The following is an 18479-nucleotide window of genomic DNA, read 5'->3' as shown; positions in this document are numbered from 1 at the left end:
ATATGCCTTTTTAACCACCTTATCTACCTGCTCCGCTGCCTTCAGGGATCTATGTACATGTACACCAAGGTCCCTCTGACCCTCTGTACTTCCTAGGGTCCTACCACTCATTGTGTATTCCCTTGCCTTATTTGTCCGTCCAAAATGCATCACCTCGCACTTTTCAGGGTTAAATTCCATTTGCCACTTTTCCGCCCATCTGACCAACCCGTTTATATCATCCTGTAGCCTGAGGCTTTCCTCCTCGCAATTTACCACCCCACCAATTTTCGTGTCATCTGCGAACTTACTGATCATACCTTTTACATTCTCATCCAAATCATTTATGTAGATCACAAACAATAAGGGACCCAGCACCGATCCCTGAGGTACCCCACTGGACACAGGCTTCCAGTCACAAAAGCAACCTTCGACCATCACCCTCTGCCTCCTGCCACTCAGCCAGTTTAGGATCCAACGTGCCAAGGCACCCTGGATCCCATGGGCTCTTACCTTCTTGACCAGTCTCCTATGCGGGACTTTGTCAAAAGCTTTACTGAAGTCCATGTAAACCACATCCACAGCATTTCCCTCATCCACCCCACTAGTCACCCCCTCGAAAAATTCGATCAGATTTGTTAGACATGATTTACCCTTGACAAAGCCATGCTGACTATCCCCGATTAATCCTTGCCTCTCCAAGTGGAGATTAATTTTGTCCCTCAGAATTTTTTCCAATAATTTCCCCACCACAGATGTTAGACTCACTGGCCTGTAATTCCCTGGTTTATCCCTGCTACCCTTCTTGAATAATGGTACTACGTTAGCTGTTCTCCAGTCCTCTGGTACATCCCCTGTGGCCAGAGAGGTTCTGAAAATTAGTGTCAGAGCCCCTGCAATCTCCTCCCTTGCCTCCCACAGCAGCCTGGGATACATCTCGTCCGGGCCTGGGGATTTATCCACTTTTTGGCCCGCTAAAACCGCTAGCACCTCCTCCCTCTCGATGCTAATATGTTCAAGTATGTCACAGTCCCCTTGCCCGATTTCTATGTCTGCATCGTCTTTCTCCATAGTGAACACAGATGCAAAAAATTCATTTAAAACCCCGCCTACATCCTCTGGCTCTACACACAGATTGCCACTTTGGTCCCTAATGGGCACTACCCTTTCCCTGGTTATCCTCTTGCCCTTAATATACTTATAAAACATCTTAGGATTTTCCTTTATTTTGCTCGCCAGTGTTATTTCATGGCCCCTCCTCGCCCTCCTAATTTCTTTTTTAAGTATGCCCCTGCACTTTTTATACTCCTCTAGGGCTTCTTCTGTCTTTAGTCTTTTGTAACTGCTCTGCCGCGCTGCTCCGCCTCCACCCGCTGCCGATGCCGCACTGAGGCCTACCTGAGCCTCTGGGGCCTCTTGTAGTCGCTCTGCCGCGCTGCTCCGCCTCCACCCGCTGCCAAGTGCCGAAGTTCCAGTTACCCAGTAAAGATCACTTGAAGTTACTCTCAGTCTCTGCTGCTTTATTATTTTATGTAGTTGTGTATAGCGGTACAAACACAACAAATTGGCGACGAGAATTATGAACCTACGTCTTCCTATTCTGGCATCACATCCAGAGGACACCGAAACTTGGAAGAAAGGAGCGAGAAGGTAGAGAAAATGGAGTACGCTTGCTAAGCTAGGCAGGGGATACGTAAGTCAAGTGAAAAGTGCACAGGACTTGCATGACGCTAGCTAACTAGTAAAGAAAGAAAAACGTGTTTGGAAAAAAAAAATGGCGATGATTGGCACGATTGCAGCATTTGATAGCAGCATTGAAGACTGAGCAACTTATATTGAAAGAGTGTAGTTGTACTGTGAGGCTAACGGAGTGGAGGTAGAAAAGAAAGCCACTGTTTTGCTGAGTGTTATGGGCGCAAAGACATACGGGCTACTACGTAGTTTATTAACCCCTGAAAAGCCAGCAAACAAAACATTCAAACAAATAATGGACACACTCCAAGACCATTTAAGCCCCAGACCACTGCTCATAGCCGAAAGATTTAAATTCCATAAACGGAACCAGAGCAAAAATGAAAGCATTTCTGAATATTTGGCAAAGTTGCGCAAATTATCAGAACATTGCCAATTTGGAGTGGGCTTATCAGACGCATTGAGGGACAGATTTGTGTGTGGTATGCAAAGTGAAAGCACACAAAAGAAGCTCCTGTCTGAAAAAGACCTCACATTGGAGATTGCAATTTCAATGGAAGCAGCAGCACGTGGCGCTTTAGAAATTCAACAAAAATCCCTGGAATATTCCACTAACAAAATGTCACTGAAACAAGAAAAGAAATGCTATCGCTGTGGTAAAATGTCACATGATCACAATGACTGTTGGTTTAAAGACAAAGATTGCAGACAATGTGGCAAACGAGGGCACATTGAAAGAGTTTGCAAAGCAAAGAAGCAGAAAACTGATACAATACAGAGCAAAAAGGCACATCAAGTGACTGAAAACAAGAAACCTTTCAAAGATAGATACAAGAAGGTACACTACGTGACTGGAGACAGTTCAGATAAAGGAAAAAGTGACACAGACTCAGAGGAAGATCTGGCTTGTCTAAAACAGTGTGAAAGAAACAGAGGATCACAGAATAATATGGGTTATTCCAGAAGTGGCAGGAGTTAGGCTGAAAATGGAGTTGGACACAGGCTCAGCTTTAACAGTGATCTCTGTACATGACTACAAACGACTGTTTTCACACATTCCGCTAAGGCCAACTAAAGTACTGTTAAAGACATACACAGGACAAAGAGTGTGCCCCAAAGGTAAAATAAAAGTGACAGTGACATACAAAGAAAAAAAATACCGCAATTGAACCTCTATGTAGTGGAAAATGGAGGACCACCATTGCTGGGACGTGAATGGCTCAGGAAAATACAGTTGGATTGGCACACCATCCAAGCACTGTTTGTGTCAGCAAAGGAGGACAGCAACGCCACTCATGAGAGACTGTCACAAATACTCTCTGACTCTCAGGAAGTGTTCAAGAAGGGAATAGGAACACTTAAGGGCATGAAAGCAAAAATTAAGATTGAGGAGAATGCAAATCCAAAGTTCCACAAGGCCAGACCAGTGTCTTATGCAATTCGCCCTTCAGTAGAAGCAGAGCTGGAGAACTTGGAGCAGTTAGGGGTCCTGTCCAAGGTGGATTGGAGTGAATGGGCCACACCTATAGTTCCAGTGATGAAGAAAACCTCCAGCACAAAACCAGGAAAGCCAAGAAAAGTACACATCTGTGGAGACTTTAAAGTGACTGTTAACCCAGTCCTCCACACAGTACAGTACCCACTGCCTCGCATTGAGGACATCTTTGCTTCCCTGTCAAGAGGGGAACGTTTCACAAAGATTGACTTGGCCCAGGCCTATCTCCAAATGGAAATTGATGATGCATCAAAGAAGTACCTGACAATAAATACACACAAAGGCCTTTACCAGTACAATCGGCTGGTATTCGGAATAGCATCAGCTCCTGCAATCTGGCAAAGGGCAATGGACCAAGTCCTGCAGGGGATCCCAGGTACTCAGTGTTATCTTGATGACATCATTATTACTGGCAAGAATGACAACGACCACCTTTCCAACCTTGAACAGGTGCTCATCAGGTTACGGGAGTATGGGCTCCGAGTGAACCGAGACAAGTGTGAGTTTTTCAAAAAGGAAATCTCATACTGTGGACATGTGATTGACAAGGACGGTTTACACAAGTCTCCAGACAAGATTGAAGCTGTGATTAATGCACCAACACCTGAAAATGTGTCTCAGTTGAGATCATATCTTGGACTGGTGAACTACTATCACAAGTTCTTGCCCAACCTATCCACAGTGTTACATCCACTAAATGCACTGCTACAGACAGGGTCACAATGGAAGTGGAGTGACAGCTGTGAACAAGCTTTTCAAGAGAGTAAAATACTCATTACTTCAGAAAAGGTGCTAGCTCACTTTGACCCATCCTTACCTATTCGACTGGCATGTGATGCTTCACCCCATGGCATTGGTGCCGTGTTGTCACATAAGTTCCCAGACGGCTCAGAAAGACCAATAGCCTTTGCGTCAAGATCATTGACTACAGCTGAACGCAATTATGCACAGATTGACCGAGAGGCCTTCAGCCTTGTGTGGGGAGTCAAGAAATTCAACCACTACTTGTATGGTCAACAGTTTACACTGTTAACTGACCACCAGCCTCTCGTTTCAATCTTCAACCCAAGGAAGGGCGTTCCAGTGATGACGGCACAACGGTTGCAGCGATGGTCACTCTTCCTAGGGGCTCACCTGTATGATATTGAATACAAGGGGACCAAGCAACATGGCAACGCCGATGGTTTGTCACATTTACCACTGCCGACCTCAGAGAGAACTACAACAGTTGACTCAGCAGAGGTATTTCACACAACAAAATTTGAGCAGCTACCAGTGACAAACTCCCTCATTGAAAGAGAAACACGCAATGACCCTACATTGTCAAAAATTTATGACATCACTGTGAAGGGATGGCCAGCACTTGGTGACTCATTGTTTCCAGCATTCTCAGCTAGGAGGGAGCAGTTATCAGTGTGTCGAGGAACACTGATGTACGACTCACGAGTTGTGATTCCTCCCAAGCTTCGTAACCAAGTGCTAGATGAACTGCATGAACGCCACTTAGGTACGGTAAAGATGAAAAGCCTTGCCCGTGGATACGTTGGCCGGGAATTGACAAACAGATCGAGGACCTGACAAAGAGCTGCTCAGGATGTCGAAAGGTCCAGAAAGCACCACCACAAGCCCCTCTCCATCCATGGGAATGGCCCTCATCACCATGGCAATGTGTGCACATTGACTTTGCTGGACTGTTCATGGACTCCATGTTCTTGATTGCAGTCGATGCACATTCCAAATGGCCCGAGGTCATTAAAATGAAATTAATCACATCTGAAAAGACCATTTCAATTCTGAGGACCATGTTCGCTAGAAATGGACTACCAGAACAAATCTGCACAGACAATGGATGACAATTTGTCTCTGACGAATTCCAAAGGTTCACGAGGAAAAATGGAATCAAGCACTACACATCTGCCCCGTACCATCCAGCTACAAATGGCTTGGCAGAAAGATTCGTACAGACTTTCAAGAAGGCCATCAAAGCAATGTACAGCGAGAATCTACCACTGCAACACAAGATAGACAAATTCCTCTTTGCTTATCGGAACGCAGTACACGCAGCCACTAATCAGACTCCAGCGATGATGTTTCTGAACAGGAACCTGAGATCTCGCATGGACCTTCTTAAACCGAATGTACGTCGTGATGTAGAGAACAAACAGTTCAAACATTTGAATGCTAAGCCAACAAGAAGCTTTAGTGTGGGACAGTCAGTTCTTGCTCGTGATTTCCGGATGGAAAAGTGGCAACCAGGTACAATATCCACAAGAGAGGGACCACTGATGTATACTGTGGATGTGGGAGAGAACGTTTTGAGACGTCATGTGGACCAAATTCTGGACGTTCAGGTGGAAAACACCCCTATACCTCGCCCAGACTCACCTGACATGGAAACAGACACTCCTGATTCATTAGCATCAACACCAGCCTCATCCTCAGCCGAGAGCTCTACCTGTGCTGATAGCTCATCTGATGCAACTGTACCTGTACAGTCTCATTCCCCAAAGCAAAAGAGTCTGGAGAGACGTTACCCAGAGAGGCAGAGGAGGCCTCCCCAGAGACTTGACTTGTAAAAGGGCTGTTGACAAAATAAAATGTTATGTTGGAATTTGAATTTTGTTACTGTAAAGACAGGCTCTGTATGTTAATTATAGAAATTTTGTGTTAATATACTATTAAACTAAAGGGGGAGGAAGTGTAATGTATACAACATTGAAGGGACTACTTTGTATTGCGGATGTATATCCTTAGTTGCGAGCGTATATAACAGACGGGTATCGATTTGTACAGTCAGTGCCAAAGTTCCAGTTACCCAGTAAAGATCACTTGAAGTTACTCTCAGTCTCTGCTGCTTTATTATTTTATGTAGTTGTGTGTAGCGGTACAAACACAACAGTGGTGAGCCGCCTTCTTGAACCGCTGCAGTCCATATGGTGTAGGTACACTCACAATGCTGTTAGGGAGTTCCAGGATTTTGGCCCAGCGACAGTGAAGGAACGGCGATACATGTCCAAGTCAGGATGGTGTGTGGCTTGGAGGGGAACTTGTAGGTGGTGATGTTCCCATGCGTCTGCTGCCCTTGTCCTTCTAAGTGGTAGAGATTGCGGGTTTGGAAGGTGCTGTTGAAGGAGCTTTGGCGAGTTGCTGCAGTGCATCTTGTAGATGGTACACACTGCAGCCACAGTGCGCCGGTGGTGGAGGGAGTGAATGTTGAAGGTGGTGGATGGAGTGCCAATCAAGCGGGCTGCTTTATCCTGAATGGTGTTGAGCTTGAGTGTTGTTGGAGCTGCACTCATCCAGGCAAGTGGAGAGTATTCCATCACACTCCTGACTTGTGCCTTGTAGATGGTGGAAAGTCTTTGGGGAGTCAGGAGGTGAGACACTCGCCACAGAATTCCCAGCCTCTGGCCTACTCTTGTAGCCACAGTATTTATATGGCTGGTCCAGTTCAGTTTCTGATCAATGGTAACCCCCAGGATGTTGATAGTGGGGGATTCAGCTATGGTAATGCCATTGAATGTCAAGGGGAGATGGTTAGAGTCTCGTTTGTTGGAGATGGTCATTGCCTGGCACTTGTGTGGTGCGAATGTTACTTGCCACTTGTCAGCCCAAGTCTGAATGTTGTCCAGGTCTTGCTGCATATGGACACGGACTGCGTCAGTATCTGACGAGTCTCGAATGGTGCTGAACAGTGTGCAATCATCAGCGAACATCCCCACTTCTGACCTTATGATGGAGGGAAGGTCATTGATGAAACAGCTGAAGATGGTTGGGCCTAGGATACTGGGACTGTTTCCACTGGAGCTAAGAGGGGATTTGAGAGGTTTTTAAATCTGTGAACACTTTGATCGAGTGAGTAGGGAAAGACTATTTCTTCCGGTTGGGGAGTCAATGATGAAGGGTCATCAATTTAAAATGATCACAGAGAGTGAGGAGAGAGGTTTATGCAGAGGGTTGTTGGAGTTTGGAATGCTTTGCCACAACTCGTGGTTGAGACATGGACTACTGGATCTTTTAAGGAGACATTGGATAAACACTTGAAGTAGAGGAAGATAGAGGTCTATGGGGAGAAATTGGGATAGTGCAGTCTGTAGAGGGTGGCCTCCACACTCCCGAAACCCTGGGAGTTAAATGTCAGAGGGCATTCTCACTGCGACTTCCACTTTAACCCCTCTCCCCCACCCACACTATTCCCGCCGGGAGGGCAGGGTTAAAATCAACCCTTTTTGTTTCTGGAACGGACCTTGACTATACTCTCTAATTTTAGTTTATGGCAGTTGATTTTAGGAACAGCTTTGGAGATGACAGTTCAACGCTAACTTGTGTATACTTTAATGTAATGACTGTCCATTGGTCATGCACAGTACCTCCCTCAGCAGGCTCCTGATATACTGACATTTCTGACAGAGTGAAACTCTTCACAGAGCGTCATTTTGAAAAGGGCTCAACCATAAGACTTTTAAAAAGTCAAGTCACTAGAGAGGGCCTAGATCCGAAGGGCGACTTGGTTGGTTTTAATGAAATTACAAATGATAGAAAGGGAGAGTATTCTTCTATTGTCATTCTAATCTTCCAGAAGCTGGAACAACAATGGAGTAGGATGTTTCATCTGGGCAACAACTGTCACAAGGTATTTGTGTCTTTAATATCAAAACATTTATCCCACATTTTAAGGATGAGGGGAGAAGCGCCAACCACTTCTTGCTAATAAATAGCACTTGGAAAGGTCTGAAACATAGAAACATAGAAGATAGGAGCAGGAGTAGGCCATTCGGCCCCTCCAGCCTATTCCGCCTCTACTGCCTTCTGTGGTAGAGAATTCCACAGGTTCACCACTCTCTGGGTGAAGAAATTCCTCCTCATCTCTGTCCTAAATGGCTTACCCCTTATCCTTAGACTGTGACCCCTGGTTCTGGACTCCCCGCCATCAGGAACATCCTTCCTGCATCTAGTCTGTCTAGTCCTGTTAGAATTTTATAAGTTTCAATGAGATCCCCTCTCATTCTTCTAAACTCCAGCGCGTATAAGCCCAATCAACCCAATCTCTTCTCATACGTCATTCCTACCATCCCAGGTATCAGTCTGGTGAATCTTCGCTGCACTCCCTCCATGGCAAGAACATCCTTCCTCAGATAAAGAAATTGTTGAACTTGTCTTCTTCCTGCAAACTCACACACAAGAACGCTTAAATCTGAGACAGGATACATCAAACAGATGCTTGGCATTGAGTGGCCTCCTTACCTTTTCTCCACTTCATGGTGCAGTATGAAGTTCTAATGTGTAGCACTTAACAGGTGTAGCACACGTCTCTCATGACACATGGATCTCAAGCTCAGATAATTGTGGGCTTATTGTCAAATGATGACAAAGACTGAAAGGTGCAGGGAGCACATGTTTGTCTTTTTAGATTTTATGGCGTGGAAAGTAGGCGGAGGAAATGATTGTGGGGAAACATCTTCCGGATGAACATAAGAACATAAGAAATAGGAGCAGGAGTAGGCCATTCGGCCCTTCGAGCCTGCTCCGCCATTCAATGAGATCTTGGCTGATCTTCTGCCTCAACTCCATTCACCGGCCCTATCGCCATATCCCTTGATGCCCTTACTAGTCAGAAATCTATCGACTTCTGTTTTGAATATACCCAATGACTGAGCCTCCACAGCCCTCTGGGGTAGAGAATTCCAAAGATTCACCGTCCTCTGTGTGAAGAAATTTCTTCTCATCTCAGTCCTGTATGGCCTACCCTTTATCCTGAGGCTGTGGTCCCTGGTTCTAGACTCCCCAGCCAAGGGAAACATTCTCCCAGCATCCACCCTATCAAGCCCTGTAATAATTTTGTATGCTTCAATGAGATCCCCTCTCATTCTTCTGAATTCAAGAGAATACAGGCCTAGTTTACTCAATCTCTTCTCATACGACAGTCCCACCATCCCAGGAATCAATCTTGTGAACCTTCATTGCACTCCCTCTATGGCAAGACGTTAAACCGAGGCCCCATCTGCGCTCTCAGGTGGACATAAAAGATCCCAGGGCACTATTGCAAAGAAGAGCAGGGGAGGTATCCCTGGTGTCCTGGCCAATATTTATCCCTCAACCAACATCAATAAAAGCAGATTATCTGGTCATTTATCACATTGCTGTTTGTGGGAGCTTGCTGTGTGCAAATTGGCTGCCGCGTTTTCTACATTACAACAGTGACTACGCTTCAAAACAGTACTTCATTGGTTGTAAAGTGCTTTGGGATGTCCTGAGGTCATGAAAGGTGCTATAGAAATGCAAGTCTTTCTTTCTTACTGTGGAAAAAAGAATCCAGCTGCTGTGGAACACTCCATGGCAATGCTTGGCGAGGAATGGTGCAATGTGAAATTGCTGCTGGGAATGTGCATCGCTCCATGAATTTTGTACTTGAGATGTGCAGTTAGTCCCATTAGCATTGATTGCTTTTTACCAAATTAATCTGTTCAGGTGTCAGCCGTACCTCAATGGTAGCACGCGAAGGCTGAAGGCTGTGGGTTCAAGCCCCACTCCAGAGTCTCGAGCAGCATAATCCGGGCTGACACTCCGGTTCAGTACTGAGGAAGCCTCCGCCGCACTGTCGGAGCTGCCGTCTTTCAACTGAGACATTAAACCGAGGCCCCGTCTGCCCTTTCAGGTGGACTTAAAGATACCATGGCACTATTCAAAAACATAGAAACATAGAAGATAGGAGCAGGAGTAGGCCATTCGGCCCCTCGAGCCTGCTCCGCCATTCAATGAGATCATGGCCGATCATCCAAATTCAGTACCCTGTCCCTGCCTTCTCCCCATATCCCTTGATCCCTTTAGCCTTAAAAAATATATCTAACTCCTTCTTGAATATATTTAATGAATTGGCCTCTACTGCCTTCTGTGGTAGAGAATTCCACAGGTTCACCACGCTCTGGGTGAAGAAATTCCTCCTCATCTCTGTCCTAAATGGCTTACCCCTTATCCTTAGACTGTGACCCCTGGTTCTGGACTCCCCGGCCATCAGGAACATCCTCCCTGTATCTAGTCTGTCTAGTCTGTCTAGTCCTGTTAGAATTTTATAAGTTTCAATGAGATCCCCTCTCATTCTTCTAAACTCCAGCGAATATAAGCCCAATCGACCCAATCTCTCCTCATACGTCATTCCTGCCATTCTCTCCTCATATGTCATTCCTGTCAAAGAGAGGAGGATTTGTTCCGGTGTCCTGGCCAATATTTGTCCCGGTGTCCTGGCCAATATTTGTCCCTTGACCTAAAAAACAATTATCTGGCCATTTAGCTGATTGTGCATAGTGAGGTCCCACAGACAGCAAATTGACTGTGTTTCCTACATTACAACATTGATTACAGAAGTGTGTAGCGCTTTAGAAAGTCCCGAATTTGTAAAAAGCGCTATATAAAGACAAGTTCTTTCTATCTTTCTAAAGGTTAAAATAAAAAAAAACTGCATTTAAGTCGATCAGTTCTTGATGTCTCTTTTTAAGCTTTAGAAAGAGATACTTGTCATTGAGAACAATTTTTCACTGATAGATGAGGGGGACCTTGAAATCGAGTTCTGAAGTGCTGCTGATAATTTTGGGATACAGCTCCTTCAATCCTCAGAAGGACCCCACTTATTTGCAAAATGAGAAAATACTGCACGCTTCTGTAATATGCAAAAGATTACTGTTGGTATCTTGGCATTTCAAACAATCCTTTTGAGGCACAGGTTTCATTTTTCAGAGTTCATTGGAAGTGATGAATGTTTGAAGCAAAAAGCACAGGGTTGGGAGGGGCTGGGTAAACTCCGCTCACAAAGTACAGTTGCCCGGGTCTGTGTCAGTATCTCAGTTGCTAGCATCGCAGGTTACAGTATGTTTAGCTCTGTGATTCATACTTGTGACCTCAATCAATCTCCTGTAACACGCACTAAATATGTAAAACGCCATCTCCGGCCCGACATTTTCTTTTGAAATTCACTCAGCTCGCAAGTCTGAAAGAGCTGCTCCCTTGGTTGTTAATATTTCAACTCCACATGATTGAATGAAACCCCTGGTGCTTCCTTCCATCAAGCTCGATCATGTTTTGTTATCCCTGCTGCGCTCTCTCTGCCTGTTCTCAATGATCTCTTCCTCCCTGCTGTTAAATTCTAATTGTGCTACACTGGAGTCCCCAGAGACCACCCAAGCCAACAATTTACATACACTTAACATATGTTCAGCAATCATCCGCAAATGATGGATTGATGCGCTGGCCCTGCTTTTATTGCTGAAGATGTAATGCAGTTTACATCAAACTCGTTATCTGCACCAAAGCGATGGTTTCCTCCCGGTGATATTCAGTCCCATCCATCTCATGATAGTTGACCTATTTGCAAGCCAAGTACAATCAGAGAGCAGAGGGAGTCTGATTGTTATCTTCAGCTTCGTTCAAGGTAAGAAGACTAAGGGAACAGCAACATTTGTGACAGATTTACCCACGATCTCTCATAGGGTGATTACTATCTGCTGGTCCAGATGGTGTTTTCCCAGATTTCTTAAAAGCACTGGAACCCAAAGCGAAGAGATGGTTGAGCTCCTTCTTCTCCAAGGCACTGGCAACCGGGAAAATTCCATCTATTTGGAGGGAGACTAAAATAGTTGCCCTCCTGAAGCAGGGGAAGAATGCTTGTGAAGCCTCCAGCTACCGCCCGATCTCCTTACTCTGCACTTGTTATAAAGTGCTGGAGCGGCTACTACTCCACAGACTAGCCACCATCATTGAGCCAACCATTCCTAAGGAGCAAGCGGGCTTCCGGAGCGGCCGTAACTGCTACGACTAAGTGGTAGCTTTAACAACGCACAGCAAAGCAGGCTTCCAGTGCCAGCTCAAGAGCGCCGTAGCACTCGTGGACCTGTCAGTGGCGTATGACACAGTATGGAAGCACGGACTGCTTTTCAAGCTCTCCACCATTTTACCCTGCAGAGTAACGATCCATCTTCTCAACTCCATGCTTAGCAACCGACACTTCCGTGTGTACTCTGGCACCCAGAGGAGCAGATATAGGACATTGAACAACAGACTCACACAGGGTTCTGTCCTGGCACCCATGTTATTCAACGTTTACACCAGTGACCTGCCCAAAACAGGGTCCCGCAAGTTCGTATACACTGATGACATTGTCTTGTCCACGCAAAACATGTATCTGTCCACCACCAAAGAGACCCTAACCAGTGATTTACAGAAGATGGAGGCCTACTTCCGCCAATGGCGACTTCGGCCAAACCTGCCAAAGACCGTCGCCTCGACATTTCACCTCAACACCCATCAAGCTTTCAAAGTCTCCTTTTGTGGTGCAGAGGTAAACCATGCCAAAAAACCCTCCTATTTAGGAGTCACGCTTGATCGCATCCTGTCATATAGACAACATCTCCAGAACCTTGGGAAGAAACTAAAGAGTAGGGTCAACTTGATCCAGAAACTCGCCGGATCCACATGGGGAGCAGACGCTCAAACCCTCCGTACAGCAGCACTCGCCCTGGTGTACTCTACAGCGAAGTACTGCTCTCCGGCATGGCTATCAAGTCCGCATGGCAAATCCGTTGATGTCCAGCTGAATTCTACGATGAGAATTATCACCAGTAGGCTTTTATTGACACCAACACCTTGGCTGCCTGTGCTTGCAAACATCGCACCATCACACCTATGCTGTGAATATGCAGTCTCCAGAGAATACAACCGCTACATCAGCAGAGAATTGTCGATCCAGGCCGACTTGAACAACCTACCACCAACCCGTCTCAAATCTAGGAGGCCATTTTGGACCGTCGCTGAAGTCTTTCAGCGATCTCCCCTCAGCCTTGATGACCGATGGCAAAATGCTTGGAAGAACTGCGACATACAGAATGGATTCCTTACAGAAGACCCCACAGTACAACCTGAAGGATCAAACCTTCCTCGCAAACAGTGGCCAACCGTCAACCGCCTCAGAACCGGTCATGGTAGATGCTGCCACCTTCTCCATAGATGGAAGATTAAAACATCCCCATCATGCGACTGTGGAGCTCCTGATCAGACCCATCATTGAGCACTGTCCTCAGAGGAAATTCACAGGCAGCCTACAAGATATCCACACTGTTACACCAGCTTTGACCTGGATATCTGACTTAGTTATTGACATTTGATTTGTTTTTTGCTACTACCATACGAAAGAAGACTATCCCCAAGTTAATACAATACCAAAATACTGCGGATGCTGGAAATCTGAAATAACAGAAAATGCTGGAAACACTCAGCAGACCAGACAGCATCCGTGGAGAGAGAAAGAGAGTTAACGTTTCAGCTCTGTGGCCCTTCATATCCCCAAGTTAATCTGTGTACGTGCCAAATATCATCAGCTGCTCTTATGAAGCAATTTATGAGATTTATGCCTAGGCCACCGTTAGCTGATTTTGCCCGTCCACTTGCCCATCTGTTGTTACATTTAAACACATCCCTTGCTCCCTCCCTAACTGCCCACTATGCTTTTCAGCTGCCTTCTCCCCTCCAGCCTCCAGACCGCCTCCGTCTTGCCTACCATCTTTCCTGCTGTGGGCTGTGTCGCTGCACCCTCTCAATGTTACTATTGCAACGACTGGGATTGCTATTGAAGCAAAGCCACCCGGGACATCTTCGTTTCAGCAGTGCTGAGAACACTGGGATACCTCCAGAGTGACGATCCTCAGATGGCCAAATGTAGAGTGTGAGATTGGCATCTTGTGTGGCACTGTTACCTGTGAGTCAGAAGATTGGGAGTTCAAGCCCCATTCCAGACTTGAGCATGTAACCTAAGTTGACTTTTGAGTGCAGTTCTGATGAACTGCTCCAAAACGAGGTCTGACCAGTACCTCATCTTCCGTTTAGGCACTTTACAGCCTTCCGGACTCAATATCGAGTTCAACAATTTCAGATCATAACCTCGGCCCCTATTATATTTTTATATATATTTTTTATCCACACTTTTGGTTTGTGCCTTTTCCTTTTTTCTCTCTCCCACATGGCAGCTGTCTCTCACTCTGCCAGCGCATTTCACACTTCATCTAGAGCCATCCTTTGCTTCTTTACCTGCCCTATTACCATCTCGTCTCACCTTGAATATCTCTTAATGTCTCTTCACCTCTCACAGACCTTCCCTTTTGTTCTTTCATCCCCTCCCCCATTTCCCAGCTCCCAAACTTGCTTTTTCATCCATTTCATTTCCTGCTTTTTTCCAGTTCTGACGAAGGGTCTTCGACCTGAAACGTTAACTCTGTTTCTCTCTCCACGGATGTTGCCTGGCCTGCTGAGTTTATCCAGCGTTTTCTGTTGTTATTTCTGACCAGTACTCCTATATCTGCAGAAGTGCTTCCTTGCTTTTAGATTCAATACCCCTTGTATGAAGCCCTGAATCTCATTAGTCCTATTGATTGCTTGTTGCAAGCTAGCTTTTAATGACATGTATACAGGTCCGAGTCCCTTTGTCCATCAATCCCACCCCCCAATGCTCCCTCATTTAGACTATAGAAGTCATTTAACAAAATTGCACTCCCAGCATGGAGCGTTGCCTGCCAAGAGGGGGTATCAGAGATTCAGGCATGCCCGAGCTGCCAGAATGTGCTCCTAGTGGGTGAGGGCCTACCCTGGGGGCATAATTTTGCAAAATGACCCCATTTTTCTATCTTCCCATTTTGTGTCCAAAGTGTACTACCTCATACTTTGTGGCATTGAACTGCATCTGCCATCGTTCCAGCCACACTCTAAATCTACCAGTTTTGCTGCAATTTTCTGCTATCTTCACTGTACTGCCTAGTTCAGCATCATCTGAAAGCTTGTACATATAAAATCACCTTTAAACCCCAGATGCAGGTACGTCTAGAAAGCTCGGCCCCCAGCACCAACCCTGGGGGCGGGGTGGGGGGAGGTGAAGGGGGGTGGTAAGGGAGAGGAGGCACTTTTTATCCTTGCCAGTGAATCTAAGAATTTTCCTTTTATCTCCACTCTCTTGCTCCTATCTCCCAAGTAATTTTAAACTTCAGATGTACCTCTGTGTGTATTGGGACTCCCTACGCCTTCGATCTGCCAGCCTGCACCTAAGCTGTCTGCCATTGGGTAAGTTTGGGGATGAGCGCGCACTCTGCTTTGGGAAAATAGAAATTATACCTGTATGGATGGTTCGGAGAATTGTAAATATTCTCATCCTTTGTTTTCAAATCCCCCCATGGCCTCACCCCTCCCTATCTCTATAATCTCCTTCAGCCCCACAACCCCCCCCCCCCACCCACCGAGATATCTGCACTCCTCTAATTCTGCCCTCTTGAGCATCCCTGATTATAATTGTTCAACCTTTGGTGGCTGTGCCTTCTGTTGCCTAGGCCCTACGCTCTGGTATTTCCTGCCTAAACCTCGCCGCCTCTCTACCTCTCTTTCCTCCTTTAAGACGCTCCTTAAAACCTACCTCTTTGACCAAGCTTTTGGTCACCTGCCCTAATTTCTCCTCATGTGGATCGGTGTCATTTTTTTTTTGTCTTAAAATACTCCTGTGCAGCGCCCTGGGACGTTTTACTCCGTTAAAGGCGCTATATAAATACAAGTGGTTGTTGTTGTTGTTGATGGGTTTCTGCACCTGTCAGACACCAGGTTGACCAAAGAATTTCCTATTCACACCACAAGGTTGCCTCCAAACCCATGAATCTTAATTTCAGCCAGTAATCTCTTGTGTAGCGCCTTATCAGATGTTATCTGAACATTGTAAAGTATTCAAAAAGAACGTGTTTGGTTACAAAGATTGACCAGAGGAAATTTTCGCAAACTCATCTGTGATAACATTATGCACACTGGCCGCAACAACACTGAGTCGTGCTGATCTGTGTTTGGCAGCAGTGGGTACATTAAAATTATCTTCAGCATCCAGGTGGTTCATGGCTTTTAAAATGGAAATTCCTCATTAAAGAGGTGGGGGGGGAAAAGCACAATACAGGAAACTTTCTGGTATCCGGCACGGACGGGACCGACGTGGTGCCGGTTCATCAACAATTCCGGATAACCGAACGCTATAGTAAAAGATACGGAGCTCAGAGCTCCGTATAAAGCAACAAACCCTGTTGCTTATTTCAAAACAATCGGCACAAGTTGCAAGCGTCTCTGTAGCTTAGCAACAGCTTCAGCTACACCCTTGCACAGCAACAAATGGAGTAAAAAAAGTAACTAAAAGTAAAAAAGGTTACCTGAACCGACTCCTGAATTTTGCCGGTGGATAGAGCGTTCCGGTTATTTAGGGGCCGGTTAATTGAAAGTTTCCTGTACATACAATGTTTTATTATGTCCCTGGGTTAAGGATTTTAGATGAGGCCCGATGACCAGTTTTGTGCCATCCTCGGCCCTCTGTCTTCAGACGCTGGGATCGTTCCCTGCACCCATTTACTGCATTACAAACGACCTAAAGGAATTTCTAGACCGCTGTGTCTTTACAGCACTTTGTTTATGGAACCTATGTTATTGCTCATCCGTTGTATTTATATTTCACGCCATACAAATATAAACCATTCCTATACATTTTGTCATACTGTACAATTATAATCTGGACCATATAATTATATACCTTTTTGTACAAATATAATTCCATATACAAGGGAATCTAAGCAAAATAGTAATTTTGTTGCTGAAACAGCTACCCAGTGGCATGAGACGCATTTTTTTTAGGGGACTTGTCACCTCCCCTGGGTGTAAATGTTTCAACTAAAAGGGAGAAACCTCCATTTCCCCACTTTGTAGATGTTGGGGAGGGACAGTCAAGCAAATAAAAAAAACTGTGGCTAGTGATCTAGAATAAAGGAGTGAGCTGTAGTCCGAGAGATAACCTGCATGCTGTGACAGGATCTCTCAATCAGGTTTGGAGTCACATGGAGCATCTAGTTTCTGGGATTTGTGACTCAAGTTGAACAAGAGATCCAGCGTTGGATCTGTGCACAATTGTTGGTTCCAGGAACAATCAACAACAACAACAACTTGTATTTATATAGCACCTTTAATGTAGTAAAACGTCCCAAGGTGCTGCGCATGAGTATTTTAAGACAAAAAATTTGACACCGAGCCACATAAGGATAAATTAGGGCAGTTGACCAAAAGTTTGGTCAAAAAGGTAGGTTTTAAGGAGCGTCTCAAAGGAGGAAAGAGCGGTAGCGAGGCAGAGAGGTTTAGGCAGTGAATTCCAGAGCTTAGGGCCCAGGCAACAGAAGGCACGGCCACCAATGGTTGGGCGATTTATAATCAGGGATCCTCGAGGGCAGAATTAGAGGAGTGCAGATATCTCGGGGGGGGGGGGGGTTTGTGGGGCTGAAGGAGATTACAGAGATAGGGAGGGGCAAGGCCATGGAAGGATTTGAAAACAAGGATGAGAATTTTGAAATCAAGGCGCTGTTTAACTAGGAGCCAATCGTTGGTTCCATGAACAATCATTGGTTCCATGAACAATCGTTGGTTCTATGCACAAAGAATTCAAAACACCACAGGCTTGAATTCCGCAAGGTCTCTTCTGATCATGTACCATTTGGCGGAAGATCCATGGAAACTTTGGGAGAACAGTGTAAACATCGTTTTTCCGTGGTTCTCGTGGCTCTCTGTCATAGTTGGGACCAGCGGGAGAATGCCTGTGGAAATTAAACCCTCTGGTGTATCCACACACTAGTCCTTTGATGTAGAGAGTTTATATGAATGGAATAAATTAAATTGCCAGTTATATTACATGGGAGTTTTACAGTTGCCTTTGGAATTGAATTCTGAAACGCTGACATTTTTCTGTGGAAACTATCTACCTGAGCAATGGCTACAAGGGTGATATTGAAAGAAGTGAAATCCATCTATTAAATAGTGCCTTAACAAACCGGAACAGCTCAAAGTGCTTTACACAATAAATTACTTTCATAGTGCAGTCACAGCAATTAATGTGAGCGGTTGTAGTGTCTGGAGGACAATATATTGATCCCACAAACAGCATGTTCTGCCTACTCATCAACCATTGCCCCTAATAATATACATTCCTATCAACCTATTGCCTGCCACGTTAATATGTCTTCTGAAAATAAATCTCCACGCTACATTCAAAAGAAAGTACAAGCAATTTATTTTCCTGCTACCATTTTGTGTATGTGCCCTGACTGTTTGCTCCCTTGGGGAGACTGTATGATATATAGTATCTCCTGCCTAATCTTGTGCTCATTCCAAATGCAACCTCACTGGGAAGAGTAAATCCAGCACCTCCCGAACCCGTGACCTCTAGAAGGACAAGGGCAGCAGGTGCATGGGAACACCATCGCCTGCAAGTCACACACCA

Source organism: Somniosus microcephalus, chromosome 3 (genome assembly GCF_052327205.1).
Source record: "Somniosus microcephalus isolate GS21.2 chromosome 3, FLI_Smic_1.0, whole genome shotgun sequence".
NCBI classification, from domain to species: Eukaryota; Metazoa; Chordata; class Chondrichthyes; order Squaliformes; family Somniosidae; genus Somniosus; species Somniosus microcephalus.
This window is presented reverse-complemented; position numbering follows the sequence as displayed.